This window comes from Athene cunicularia (assembly GCF_003259725.1).
Source record: "Athene cunicularia isolate RWA chromosome 2 unlocalized genomic scaffold, athCun1 chr2_part1, whole genome shotgun sequence".
NCBI lineage: Eukaryota > Metazoa > Chordata > Aves > Strigiformes > Strigidae > Athene > Athene cunicularia.
Window position 1 is genome coordinate 132294098 of NW_020799095.1, and position 13755 is coordinate 132307852.

General features: G+C 36.7%; 1 protein-coding gene across 1 annotated transcript in view; it reads left to right on the top strand.

Moving 5' to 3' along the window:
- The first annotated feature begins 284 nt into the window (after positions 1-284).
- The window catches only part of RIMS2 (regulating synaptic membrane exocytosis 2), a 408362-nt gene continuing 394891 nt past the window's right edge, over positions 285-13755 (top strand). Inside the window, exon 1 of the mRNA XM_026842040.1 lies at positions 285-365. The gene's annotated coding sequence lies outside the window, so the exon portion shown is untranslated. The remainder of the gene's footprint in view (positions 366-13755) is intronic.

The following is a 13755-nucleotide window of genomic DNA, read 5'->3' on the forward strand; positions in this document are numbered from 1 at the left end:
TGTCATCTGCTTCCTGACTGGCTTGTAAGAGAGCTGCCTGCAGCTTCTTACTTCATCCACGTTAGCTGGATGTAGGCTCTTGCTGCCTGCTTGTGAACTGGTGAACTGTAAAACTTTATTTCCCTTACATCCTTAGTGGCTGACTTAGTATTGCAGCTAGCATTCCCATTGGCTCTAGCTTTTCCGCCTGTATATTTCTATTAACATTGGATAAGAAAACATTTAAACTAGCGTGGTTTTATTGGTTATTCAGTCACATTATTTGCTTATTTAAACAGGTGGTTTCCCTTTAGTGGGATCACTGAGCTGGTAAATAACGTTCTTCAACCACAGCAAAAACAGCAAAATGAAAAGGAGCCCCAGACGTAAGTAAGCTGCTCTCTGTAGACTAAGTAATGTCTGTATAGCATTAAAACATACTGGAGAGTATGTTTAAAATAACTGCCCACTCAGAACATCCCACTGAGGGCATTTTACAAGCTGACAGTTTGCTTTCAGATCCCTCATTTGCAAAGGGAAAACTGAAAATCAGGTTTTATTATCCTTATCAGTAACTTAAGTGATTACATTAGAATACAATCTAAGGAGTTACTACTGCTCCATCTGACTTTTTCTTCAGATGTTCCATACATAAAATTCCCAGTGAATTAATAAGTTTTCTGTGCATGAGGAGCTGGAATGATAAGGCATGTAGTATTATATATAGCACGTCTATGCACATGCATGGTATTTATAATATTTGTTATGCATAGAATGCTATACAAATCTGCATAATATATATGAAGACCTGTTTAAGGACCAGGAAAATGTAATTTCATTTTTTTAATGCTTCCAAAATATCTGTAAAGTTTCAAAACTTTATCAGATATAAGATGAAGTCTTGGGTCTATCAAAACTGAAGGAACTTTGACTTTGATAGAGCCAGTATTTCATCCAGGGACCTTTTACAGTGCTAATATAGTGTAAGAGCCATATGAAAAATTTTGCTTCATACCTGAAAATGTTAAGATTTAACAGAAACTGGCAAAGCTAGGATGTTCAGTCTTAGGGTAGAACTTAAAGCATGGAGCTGAAAATATTATTTTCACAAAGAGAAACTGAAAAATATTTATTATTTCAAATTCTCAAAATCTTAAAATGTGACTTCTGATCTTAGCTTTAAACAGTTAAGCTGATGTCTTTTCTTTCTTCTACAGGGGAATGCCTTGTAAGTTCACATGATAAAAGAAATGTTTGCTTTTGAACTCATGCATAACTGGTTTCAAACATGCGTATAACTTGTTAATTATTTTCCAGGTAGAGTCAGTTTTAATTTATTTTAAAATACGCATATTTAAGTGGAATTTCATACTTGTAGGCCATGAAATCTGTGTATTATTTTTTGAGAATACACAGTGAGTAAATAGAGGAGTAGGCCATAAAATTAATATTCTGTAAAGCAATTTATTATTCTCAGCTCTGTTTCTGATATCCTCACTTAAGCTCTTATAAAATTACATATAAAATTGATAGTGAAGTTTTTCTTTATTGGTTATTGTTAGATACTGGCAACGTTACATTTTGTTCACAACACTTTAGTACCTCCTCTATATTCCCAATTTCCTTAATGCAGCAAAGTTTGTTCTGCTTACCAGTGGTGTACATATGAAGCATATGGATTTGAAGAAACTGAAAATACTATGAAGAGTGTAAACAGTTGAGTCATAGTTGACTCAAAACTCAACTCCAAAAAGTATTTATAAATGGTTACTGCTATTATAGAAGGATTTTTTAAATAGTGATCTCTTTGAAAACCGGCTTTGTTCAGTGTTTTTATTACATAATTAAGAAATGAATCAAGTTGTATACTCATTGAATTTAGTTGGCATGCATCTGGGAGAAGTGTAACATGTAATAGCAGGATTATATTGCAAAAGTAGCCTGAAAAATCCAAGCTATGGTTGTGATGTTATGATGCCATTCAAAAGGATAAATGCAAGGTGGTGTAGTTATGTATAGATAGTTTATGTGGTTGGCAGAGAAAAATGGTAGGAAATTCTTTGGCAGAGAATCTGGGAGCCCTAATAGTATGTAGGTTGAGCAGGAGCCAGTATTGTAAAAGAGATAAATATCATACTGGAATGTATAGACACTAGCCTGGAAGCACTGTGAGGAAGTTTTCACACTGCTAAGCTTTGATAATATCTCAACTGGAATAGCATGTCCTTTTTTGGACACCATTCTTCAAAAATGATGTGGAGCAGTTGCAATTCAGTGGAGAGTAATGAGAATGAATAATTACATGTGTAAGAAACATGGCATGTATAAGGAAAGATTGAAACATATGAGGTGATTTAGCCTCCTGAAGAGAAAATCCCAGGGGATCCGGGAGATGGACAAATCTTTAATTATGCAGAAAGTTGCTGAAAAATGTAAATAAAGAAAATCTTCTCTGCCTCTCCTGGTCAAGCAGAAAGAAGTAAACTTAAGTTTCATCAGGGAGGATTCAGCTTGGTAGGAAAAACTTTTTAAAAGAAAGAAAACTTAAAATACTTGCATAGCATGCCTAGGGCTTGTGTGGAAGCTGTGTCACTGAAAATCTAAATGGAGTGGGTTTGGCAAATACCTGTTAGAAGTGACACAAATGTAGCTAGTCCTGTGCTGAGGCAATGGACTAAGTGACTTTTTAGTGTCCTCCAGCACTGTTTATTTGTGATAATTTCATTAATTTATTAAACAACAGGGTTTATTTTTGTAATTATAATAAACCTTTGGGGAGAAAATGTAACAAATACTAATGGTGCAACTTCCTTATTTAATTTATTTTTCTGGTTTTAATGGCTTGCAGAGAACTGTTGTACCTGGGAACATTGTGGGACATGGGAGCAGTGTGAAACTGTATGTCTGAAGAAATTTTTGCCACTATCCATACATATCAGGGCATTTTCCACTTGAAATCAGTCAGCATCTGAGTCCATAATGGATTTCTAAATAAATCTGGCTGTCCAACTATGCTGATGAAAAAACTTATTTACAGTTAATCTGGGGAGGCAAAATGTGGTGGCAGCAGGCAGAAAAGGAATCACAGTAGTGTTTGAAAACATAAGGTATCATGTTACAAATTTCAGTTTTGCTCTGGTGAAAGTATTTTTGAAGAACAGTTGACCATTAGTCTGACACTCTTGGACATGGATTCTGTACCACAAAATCACAGAATGGTTAACCATGACCCCCTACATGTAACGTACCTCTGGAGGTCATTTTGTTCAACCCCCCTGCTCATGTTGGGTGACCTAGAGCCAATTGTCCAGGACCATGTCCAGATGGGTTTTGAATAACTCCAGGGATGGAGACTCTAGAACCTCTCTGGCCTAGAGACACCCATGCTAGTGCTTGGTCACCCCTACAGTAAAGTGTCTCCTTATGTTCAGAGGGAGCCTCCTGTGTTTCAGATTATGCCTATTGCCTCTGGGCCTGTTACTGAGCACCACTGAAAAAAACCCTGTCTCTGTGCTCTTTGCACTCTCACTTCAGGTATTTCAATATAATGATGATTCCCCCCGAACTTTTTCTTCTCTGGGCTGAACAGTTCCAGCTCTCTCATCCTGTGATCATATGAGATGTTCCAGTCCCTTAATCATCTTTGTGACCATTTGCTGGACTATTTCCAGTATGTCCATGTCTCTCTTGAACTGGGGGGCCCAGAACTGGATACAGAACTCCAGGTGTGCTCTCACCAGTGCTGAAAAAAGGGAAGGATCACCTCCCTCAGCCTGCTGGCAATATCTTGTCTAATGCAGCCCAGAACACCATTTGCCTTCTTTGCCTTGAGACATTCTGGCTCCTGTTCAACCTGGTGTCCACCGGGACTCCTGGGTCCTTTTCTGCAGAGCTGCTTTTCAGCAGGGCAGCCCCCAGCATGTACTGGTCATGGGGTTGTTCCTCCCCAGATAGAGGAGTTTGCACTTGCTCTTGTTGAACTTCATGAGGTTCCTGTCAGCCCATTTCTTCAGCCTATTGAGGAGAATGCAGTTTTATTAGATATAAAAATAAACATGTTTGGGACAGGTAAATAGTGATTGTAAGATGTATTTCTGTATTTAACTTGGAATCCATCTGATCTATTTTAGTCCTAAAACATACCCAGGTGTGTAATTCTGCAGATGAACCCACAGAATAGTTCAAAGATAATAGATTTCACATTTTTGATAAATTAAAATAAATTAAAGACATCTTATTAGTAAGGAATTAAAAAATGCTCAGGGACAATGTGAAGACCTATTGGTTAAGAAAAATAAATTTGCAAGCAGAAAGAGAAGAACACAACCAAAAATACTTAGCTGGCCAGCAGTTAGCATTATGAGCAAGGAAAAAGCGAAAAAGCCCCTCAAACTATATATCCTTTACTCATATTGTACACCAATTGTATATACTTTACTCATAAGAAATTGGATAAAATATTAATGAAGGAAAATAATTCCACTTATAAGGTATGGCTGAAATGGAGCTATATCTGAACTATTTCATATACTAACATCTCTAGATATTTTATGTTATGCAACTTAATAAGATGTCAAAAAAAATTGGTAGGACCAAGGAACAAAATGTTTCCATATGTATATACCTATAGGTGTAAATAAACACATTGCTATCTACACAATACAGACTGCAATATATTGTAACATAGTTAAATCAGCACCTAAAAGCTTTATGTGAGAGTATTTTCTCTGTTATAATTTTTGAAATTTCTCAGAGTTAGTGGGTATCACAGGCTGTGGTTCTACTAATATGCTGACAACATCCTGCTTTGAACTGCTTTCCAAAAGGAATGGACAGTACCCCTAGAGGGATGACAGGTTGTCTGAATGAGATAAGCAAATAGATTTAGAAAATGCTGGCTTAAGCTTAATTTAAACAAGATAGAAGGGATACTCTTAGTGTAATAAGAGGAAAGCATGTTAAGCATGCAGCTGAATCAGTGACCTCAGTCTCTGATGGAACCTGCCTTCATGACAGTGACAAAAGGGGTTCTTGCAAAACAGACATTGACCATAACCATAATGGATATTTGCCTTTTTTTTTTTTTTTTTTTTACAAAGAACAATTGTGCATTTCATTCTCTGAAGAATTCTTGGTAAAGATCATACAGCAAGTTCAATTTGTATGATGTTTACTAAATTTTGTCTCAGGAAGGTCGAAACTTCTAGAGGGGTTCATATTACAGCTGCTACACTCTACTGGCTATGCATTATTTTTAATATTTTTTTCTTTTTTTTAAATTACAGGGCAAATTATATTTTGTAAGTAAAATAATGTGAACCCTATTTTACTTGCAATGACACTACTTCCAGGACTCCTATTTTTATGAGAAATTATTCTGAAAATTGGCACAAGGTGTTTTCATCTTGCCAAATAACATTTGAACCTTGCTTTCCCTAATGTTCATGATCATTTTAGACTGCAAATGATCATTTACATGTGTAACAACATATGGCTCTTCAGTATACTTCCTATCCCATCTCAGGTGCTAAGTGAGAACCTCCCTGAAGCTCTTATGTATGAAGGGTGTGACTATCCATTTCTTACATTTTTGTTTCCCTTCTCTAACATGCTGCTACTTTCCCATGCAATTTTCAGTCCATTACAGATACCTCCTCCTATATTTCTTGTTTTGCATCTGTCAGGGACTAAGGTGGCAAAGGAGCGATTGTTTTTGCTGAGGCAATCTGACTAAACCTTGCTGGAAAAATTTAAAAACCCTTCAGTTTTCACAAATAGCAGACTCATTTTCCGGGTAGAGCATATATGGAAATGTAAATTATTAATTGTTGAAAATACAGATTTACATTGTGGAGACATCTGGATTTTTATTTAGAAGTGACTATTCAGTGCACCTATAGCTGCTGCTATATATATTTTCCATGGACCGTGTCTTCATTTTTAACTATATACAGTGTATATCTTTTTTATTAATGTCAGTTTTGAGGGAAATCCAAGGTTGCAGAAGTAACTTTTTTTTTTTTTTTTTAACTATTGAAATGTTGTCATAAGCAACATCTTCTTAGCTTTAGTATAGAGCTTCTATTTTGTTAAAATAATCAATCAGATTCATGGAGATGACTTGGCAGAGACTAAGCAGAAGAAAGGAAAGAGAATACCTTCTGGTTCTTATGTTTGCAAGTTGATAGAAACTATTTTCAGCTTTTTGCTACTTTAGGATTTCTCTTCGAGTAGGGAATATTTGTCTTCTGATACTTGGGTAGAAAATAAAGAATACACGAAAGAGTATCACAGTGATGAATAGTGGGCATGTTCATGATTCTCACTGTGAACATAACAGTGAATTTCCAGGGAATTTATATTATCTAATTCACTTTTCATAGCACGCTTTGAATCATTCTTTGCCCTCCTCTAAATTTTTCTTACTGATTCAATATTTCTATTGGGAACATAGGCCCAGCACAAAAGCTTTATCCTATGTAAATACAGTTAAGGTGCTTGAAACTGAAGGGAAGGTTGGGAGCTGAGCAGTTCTACAGCATTCCTGCATAGACGGAATCCTAGTCAGAAACCTAAAGGGGAAAAACCATATGGTACAGACAGACTGTTTCTGGTGTATGGTCTGAAGGCGTAATGATGTAATTTGGTGTCATGGTTTAACCCCAGCTGACAACTAAGCATCACACAGTTGCTTGCTCATTCCCCACCCCCCACAACATGATGGGGGAGAGAATTGGAAGGGTTACTACATTTTTCTTAACAACTTTTGATCCTGCTGCAATTTGAATACCAGATAGTAATGGTGATAGAACCTTCAATAACAATTTAAATCGGACCAAGATATGGTAATTAATGAGCTAAAAACCATCTCAAATTGTTATAAGAAAATGTGGTTCTTTTCATGTAACATAGAACATCGTTAACGAAGCTTTTAATTTTTTTTTTTGAGTATATGAAAAATGTGTCTTAAACATCCTTGTAAATAAAAACCATAGCCATTTAAGAAGAAGGATCTGAAGTCAGCAACAGAGTATGAAGGTGTGTGTTTGTGACTCTGAGAGCTGAAAGAGTTGTTTATGGTTTCGTTATACACTGACCTCTGACAGAAATAGTCAGTGTGCACAGATTTATGTACTGTAGAGTAAACATGCAAATAGGACACCTGTAGTGTGTGGAGAATTGAGATGTGTAGCATGCAATTGTCATCACTAACTGCAGTATTTCTGAGCTCTGGTTAGTTGAGCCAATTCCTTTCAATAACACAAAAAATATTTTTGTAGACCATGTTACTCAAACTCAAGATTTCCCTTTTTCTTTTTCAAAGATTTCTGTGTCCATGTCTCTCTGTCAAGTTTTCTCTCCACATGTATTATTTTGGCTTGCTGGACTTGTCCACTCTATTACAGTTTCATTCCCCACAGAGTTCAGTTATTGACAGTATTTTCTGTGATTCTAAGCATTTTAAATTTCAGTTAATAATAGTGGATTTGTAGAACAGCTCAACACATGATAGTGATGTCTGCACTCTCTAGTTTAAAAATGTGTCAAAACAGTTTCTTACTAGTTAGTGTTTTTCCTTTTGGTTGAGATTCCTAAGAGAAAATAATAAGCCTAGAGGTTGGAACCACAAAATCAAAGGATGTTGGAGCTAGTGACTTCAGTGGAACTGATCTCTCTCTCTGTCCGCCCCCTCCTCCCCAGATGTTTCTGTGAATCGTGCTGCTACCCTAGCAATACTGTAAATGTAAAGAGTATGTTCAGGAAGCACTCACACAAGGCAGCAGAGATATGGGTGTCTTAGCTTCATCACTTCGGAAATATTTTCATGGCACAGTTAACTTGAGCTTGTTTTGGCATTACAGCTTCTGTTTTCACATGAAAACTGCTGACTTGAGCTCACTGTTATGTTCAACTCTTGTAAGTAGGCTCACCTGGTATTATAGTCTAAGAGCCACTTTCTCCTGGGATGGTTTTCTGGACGTTTTGCATGAGGCTGTAGATTAAAATGGTCCTTCAGTACCTCTCCTCAATTTATTCCTCCTTCTCACCTTCTTTCAACCTCTTTCATCCCCTTAACATTTCACCTGAAATACTCAGAATGCCTTTTACCAAAGTGGAGTAAACCCCCAAAATATTGCGTATCACACATGAATAAGGGCAGGACTAATGTAGAAGTGGTAACTTGTTCGGTTTTTGCAGAGCAGTAGCTTCCTCTGAGAGCGATCCCTGGGTTTCTTCCATATAAACTGATAGTAAGAAAGCCAGAAAAAAAAAGATACCTTCATTTCTTTTGCTGTACGTGTTACTGAGTGATTTTAAGGTTTCTGAAAATAACGAGGAGATATTTTTTAATTATTGGATTAACTGAGAAGAAATTTGACCAAGAATTTGGTCAGGGATGGATAAAAGGTTATTCAGAAGTCAAAATAACATTTCTGAAACAGAGTGACTTTACCGAAGACTTTTAATTATCTGTATCAAATACATCAGGAATCAGTAGTAACTGGTGTAACAAAAGAGGCTTTCAAAGGATAGTTTTAATGAATGGTAATTTGAGATCTAAAATATTCTAAATATTTTTATTTTGCACCAGGGGTAGAGATACTAAGACATGACAAGAGAATCATGAACAATGTTGAATAAATATTCAAGAGAGAGGAGAGATTTAGTGATCATGGTGAATCAACTATAACATGATAACTGCACAATTACCATAATTGCTAACTAAAAAAATCAGGTTCATGAACCAATAATCAGTTTCAGAACCAGGAATTAGGTTCTAAAGCAGTTAATAACAGTAACTCTGGAAGTGCTGGTGGGTGCCTTTAACTCCAGGGAGTTTCTTCGGTACTGAAAGATGTTTGGCACTTCATAAAGAACACCTGTGTGCTTTAAGCCCTACATTTTAATTCTTGCTATTGAATGCAACTACTGTGACTAGATTATACCTGTGGAAATGACTTCTACAGATGACCCAGTTGCAGGTAATGCTGAATGCTACTATGAAGTATTGAGCACTTCCAGCTGCTAATGATACCAGTGGAAACAGCAGTTGTTTTTCATGCTAGGTTTCACATAGCAGTGGGTATTTTTGCTTACTTGCAGGTTGAAAGCAGAACCAGACCTGTCAGTCATCAGTATCTGGGGAATTCCTGTCCCCTGGAGTTAGGAAACACAATTAGGCTTGCTGAAAATACAATTAGGCTTCCCAGCTACAGAGCCTTTTGGAAGTTCAAATGTTGCTTACATGCTTTTAAACTCACAACTTTCAATAACTTTTTTGTTTAATTGATAGCTATGAATCTGTGTTGTGTTTGTCTTTGGAAGAGTTAATTCTCTCAGTTATATGCTTTTATTTTGATGTATTACATGTTTTGGAGTGAGTGAGGGTGAGTAAAGTGTTCTTTTCGCTGTTTTATTCCTTTGATAAGGAGTAGTTGGTGTATTTGGTCAATTCATTAGATAAAAATAAGATGAAGTATTAATGCCTTAATTGAAAAGGTGCGGAGGGGCAGCAAGGATAGAAGAAAGAAATGTCTATTTATCCTCCCTTATTTAAGGCAGGAAAGGACTAGACTGATTTAGAAAGGCTGACCACAGGATGTGGAACTCTGCTTTGTTTACCTAGGGGAGACATACTAGATGAGATAGTTGTCCTTTATCACCAAGTGCAGATTTTTGTGATGTGGTGGTAGTCTGGTTCTGGTTTTAGAGAATTTGAGGATGCCTGAACAGATATCCAAAACATTTCAGGTATGTTCCAAAGGGTGCATGGTCCTCAAAATATTTATATCATGTTTATACCAGTCAGTTCTATCTTGCAGATTAATAGATCTTTTAAAGTGTAATAATTCCCATTTGCTTTTACATGTGTGCTCATGGGTGGCTTTCTGTGATGATAGTAGAATTTATACTGATTTTACAGAAGAAGGAAATTCACTTATCTCTTCTGAAAGATATTTTTCTGATTATGTTCTTTATAGAGAGAAAGTTGAAGTAAATTCGTAGTGATGCAGCTCCTGGAGTATCTTGGACTCAGAACAAACATAAACAGATGGTGACAGGGTGGGTCGATCAGAAGCCTGGGGTGAGGATGAGTACTACAGGGTACAAAGTCTCATCTATGAATAGCATTAACAGACGGTGAAGAGTGTCACATAGAAAAAGAAAGCAGTCTCACAGAATCAAAAATTCAGTTTTTATTGTCACCTATTGAGAATTTTGATGTGTCACAAACATGATTAAATGATTCCAGATTTTGAAAGCTTGTCAGTAATTACAGTTATTCATTCTACTTGTCACCTTTTTCTCATCCTTTAGGAAGCTTTACATCCATTTGTATATTCCCAGCTTCCACAGCTGATTGTTAAGGATAGTTGTGTTTTAGGAAAGGGATATTCTTGGTTCAGTGCAAGGATATTCAGCAGAGAGAACTTGGGTTCTGTCAATAGGAACACAGACTTCTCATCACAGGTGTACTTTATCCATGGATACAGCTTTGGAACAGTTGTGAACCCCCCCCATCTCTCAGTTATATACCTAAAAGCAAGACATGTTTTATTGTTTCTAGTGCAGTGTTCACCAACAGGGTGAAAATTACCTAACATTTGTATGACAAAAACCTGATTAACAGGTGATTTCTGAAACAGCAAACTGTTTTCTGTTTCAGAATTAAATGTGTATTTAAGATAACAAAGATATTCCAGCCATGTTTTATCATATGTAGTGATGATGCTGCATTTTCCTCTTTACAGTATCCATATTGAATGTCTTAATTAAATGTTATGCTGTCTGTTCTGTTTGAACAGATCTTGCCCCTGTACTCAGCACTGGTGAGGCTGCACCTCAGTTCCTGTGTTCAGTTTTGGGCCCCTCACTACAAAAAGGACATTGAATGACTCGAGTGTGTTGAGAGAAGGGCAATGAAGCTGGTGAAGGCTCTGGAGAACAGGTGGTACGGGGAGCAGCTGAGGGAACTGGGGGTGTTTAGTCTGGAGAAGAGGAGGCTGAGGGGAGACCTCATCGCCCTCTACAGCTACCTGAAAGGAGGTTGCAGAGAGCTGGAGACGAGTCTCTTTAACCAAGTAACAAGCGATAGGACAAGAGGGAATGGCCTCAAGTTGTGCCAGGGAAGGTTTAGACTGGATATCAGGAAGCATTTCTTTCCAGAACGGGTTGTTAGGGGCTGGAATGGGCTGCCCAGGGAGGTGGTGGAGTCCCCATCCCTGGAGGTGTTTAAGAGTCGGGTTGACATAGCGCTGAGGGATCTGGTGTAGTTGGGAACTGTCAGTGCTAGGTTAACAGTTGGACTATATGATCTTCAAGGTCTTTTCCAACCTAGACGATTCTGTGATTCTGGAAACTACTCTCTAGAAGATGTACTACTGAATTTGTGACTCCATTGTGTATATTTCTTAGGTATTAAAATATTAACTATGTATACTAAGTAAATATTCTTTCTTTGGTTAATCATAACATTGATTCATTGTGATAATTCTAGGATCACAACTTTATCTCCTTTGATGAATTGTTCAAGTATTGACTGTTATTTCCTAGCCAACGCCTTTGCCTCTCTTTTGACTCTCCCGGCCTGGGAAAGATGAGAGATGTACATATAATCAGCTTTATATTTAAAGAAAGATCCTGCTTCCATTGCTTGAAACCTACTGTTACAAAGATCCTATTGTAACAGCTTAGATCCATTATCAGAAATAAAAGTTGGAAATTTATTATATTAATATTGTGTCATCTTTGAATAGTAATGCCTAGTCAATCCTGGATGCAAAAGATTTATGTAAAATAAGAATGGCAATTGATTTTGGACATCTGGATTTATTTTCTTCAGGTGGAATTGACCATGTTCTGCAATAGGAATGATAGATATTTTTTCTCCAAATTATATTCCACAATGTTTTTAATGTAGGGTAGTAGATTTGTTGAATGCCTGTGGCAGTTGAAGATAACTCCATGAGAAGGGGCAAAGAGAGAACAACACTATAAAGTAGTGTTCCTTCTGCCAAAGTCTGCCAAGTCTGATTTGCAGTGAACGTCTGAGCTGGACTGAACCTACTCAGGGGTTAGGTCTGTAAATCTTATTATTTAAACAGGATGTCTCAGCAATTTACGTGATCACATAACGATATAGTAATCTATGAACGTTGCTCAACAATATGAAAAATATAATGCATGAACATGAGAACTATTATACAGAAAAAACTGACTGGTGAAGAGCAGAATAAAGCTTGTTCTACCTGTTTCAGTGCAATTATGCTGAAACAAATGTGAATAGAGTCTATTTATATTTACTATTTTTCAAACAGAAGTACTCCAGGAGAAGCTTTAATAAAGTGATATAAAAATCTTGGCAGAGAAAAATGGTCAAGCATTATAGGAAAACAAATTTTCACAGAGGTGTCACTGGGATACATCCTGGCCTTTGAGTGTCACAGTGTCCTTGCTCCCTCTGCTAGTTTATGGGGCCTGCTGTTACTACATCCTTGTACACCACAGGATTATGAACAGCAGAGCATGATCAGCAGGCCTACTAGTGGCCTGACATTATTCTCTTACAACCCTCATTTGTACCCAGTAGCTTTGAGCTCTTAATGGTTAATTGATAAGCTTTAATTTAGAGGTTAAAGGGTTTAAAAATGAGATTGAATTTTGCTCTTCTCTCTGGCATTGATTTTTTGTGTTGGTTTTGCATAAGTAGCAATTTGGCAAACTCAAGCATTATCTCTCAGAAATAGTATTAGATTAACTATTATTTATACCATTTTTGAGACACAAATCTCTTCTATTTTTTAATCATTATCAAATACTGTTTATCTAAAATGGAAAAATAATGCGGCAACCTAAATTGACATTATATTTTACTTCTGAGAAGTAAAGTTTGAGTTCAGTTCACTTTTTGAGTAAAGGAAGGATATGGAGGCATGGGTTTAGATACAGTTAATATGGGGAAAATTGTTACACACCTTGTTCACGCACTTACGAAAAGTCTCTCCTGCAGGTGAGAGCATCTCTCGTCTTTTTTGAGCCCTTTCCTCATAAAAAAATCATAATAATTTTTTATATTTGAATTTCCATTTCAAGACCCATTTCTTCTGTGTGTTTCTAGAAGAGGTTACATTAGCATTTTGAAAATAATTTGTGTTTTGGACCTGTTTAAAAATATGAACAGTAGAGAAAATGACAGTCTCCTGAGAACTGGGAAACTGATTCAAGAGGAACTCCCCCTGTAGCGCTGCTAGCAGTACACCTCCACTGGTGGTACTTTTACAGTAAGAATACTGATACAGTCAAAATCATGATGCACCACAACTAATTACTACCACCAGTTCTAGTGGTGATAATTCAGCATCAAGTGTGTCATTGTAGTTTGCTTAGATTAATTTGTGACAACCGTATGGTGAGCACAACTGAGCCTTGCTTGCGCTAGCTTTCCTAGCATTGCTCAAATGTATTTGTTAAAAAAGGAAAACCATCAAGATAGGAACAATCCTGTCACAGGGGTAAAAAGATAGGGGCTACTTAATAATTGAAAATGCTCATGAATGTTGTAAACAATGTGGAATGAACTCGCTCTAATCATGATACTGTAATGTCAGGAGGTGTTACATTTCGGAGCCAAGACAGTCTGACCTATTATTTAGCATATATTTATTTTGCCTGTGTGTGTAATTGTCTAATGAAAAAATAATTTTGCCTTTCATAGTAAGGATAACAAAAGTTTAACACAGTAACTTAGTTATTTTGAGAATTTCAAAAACTACA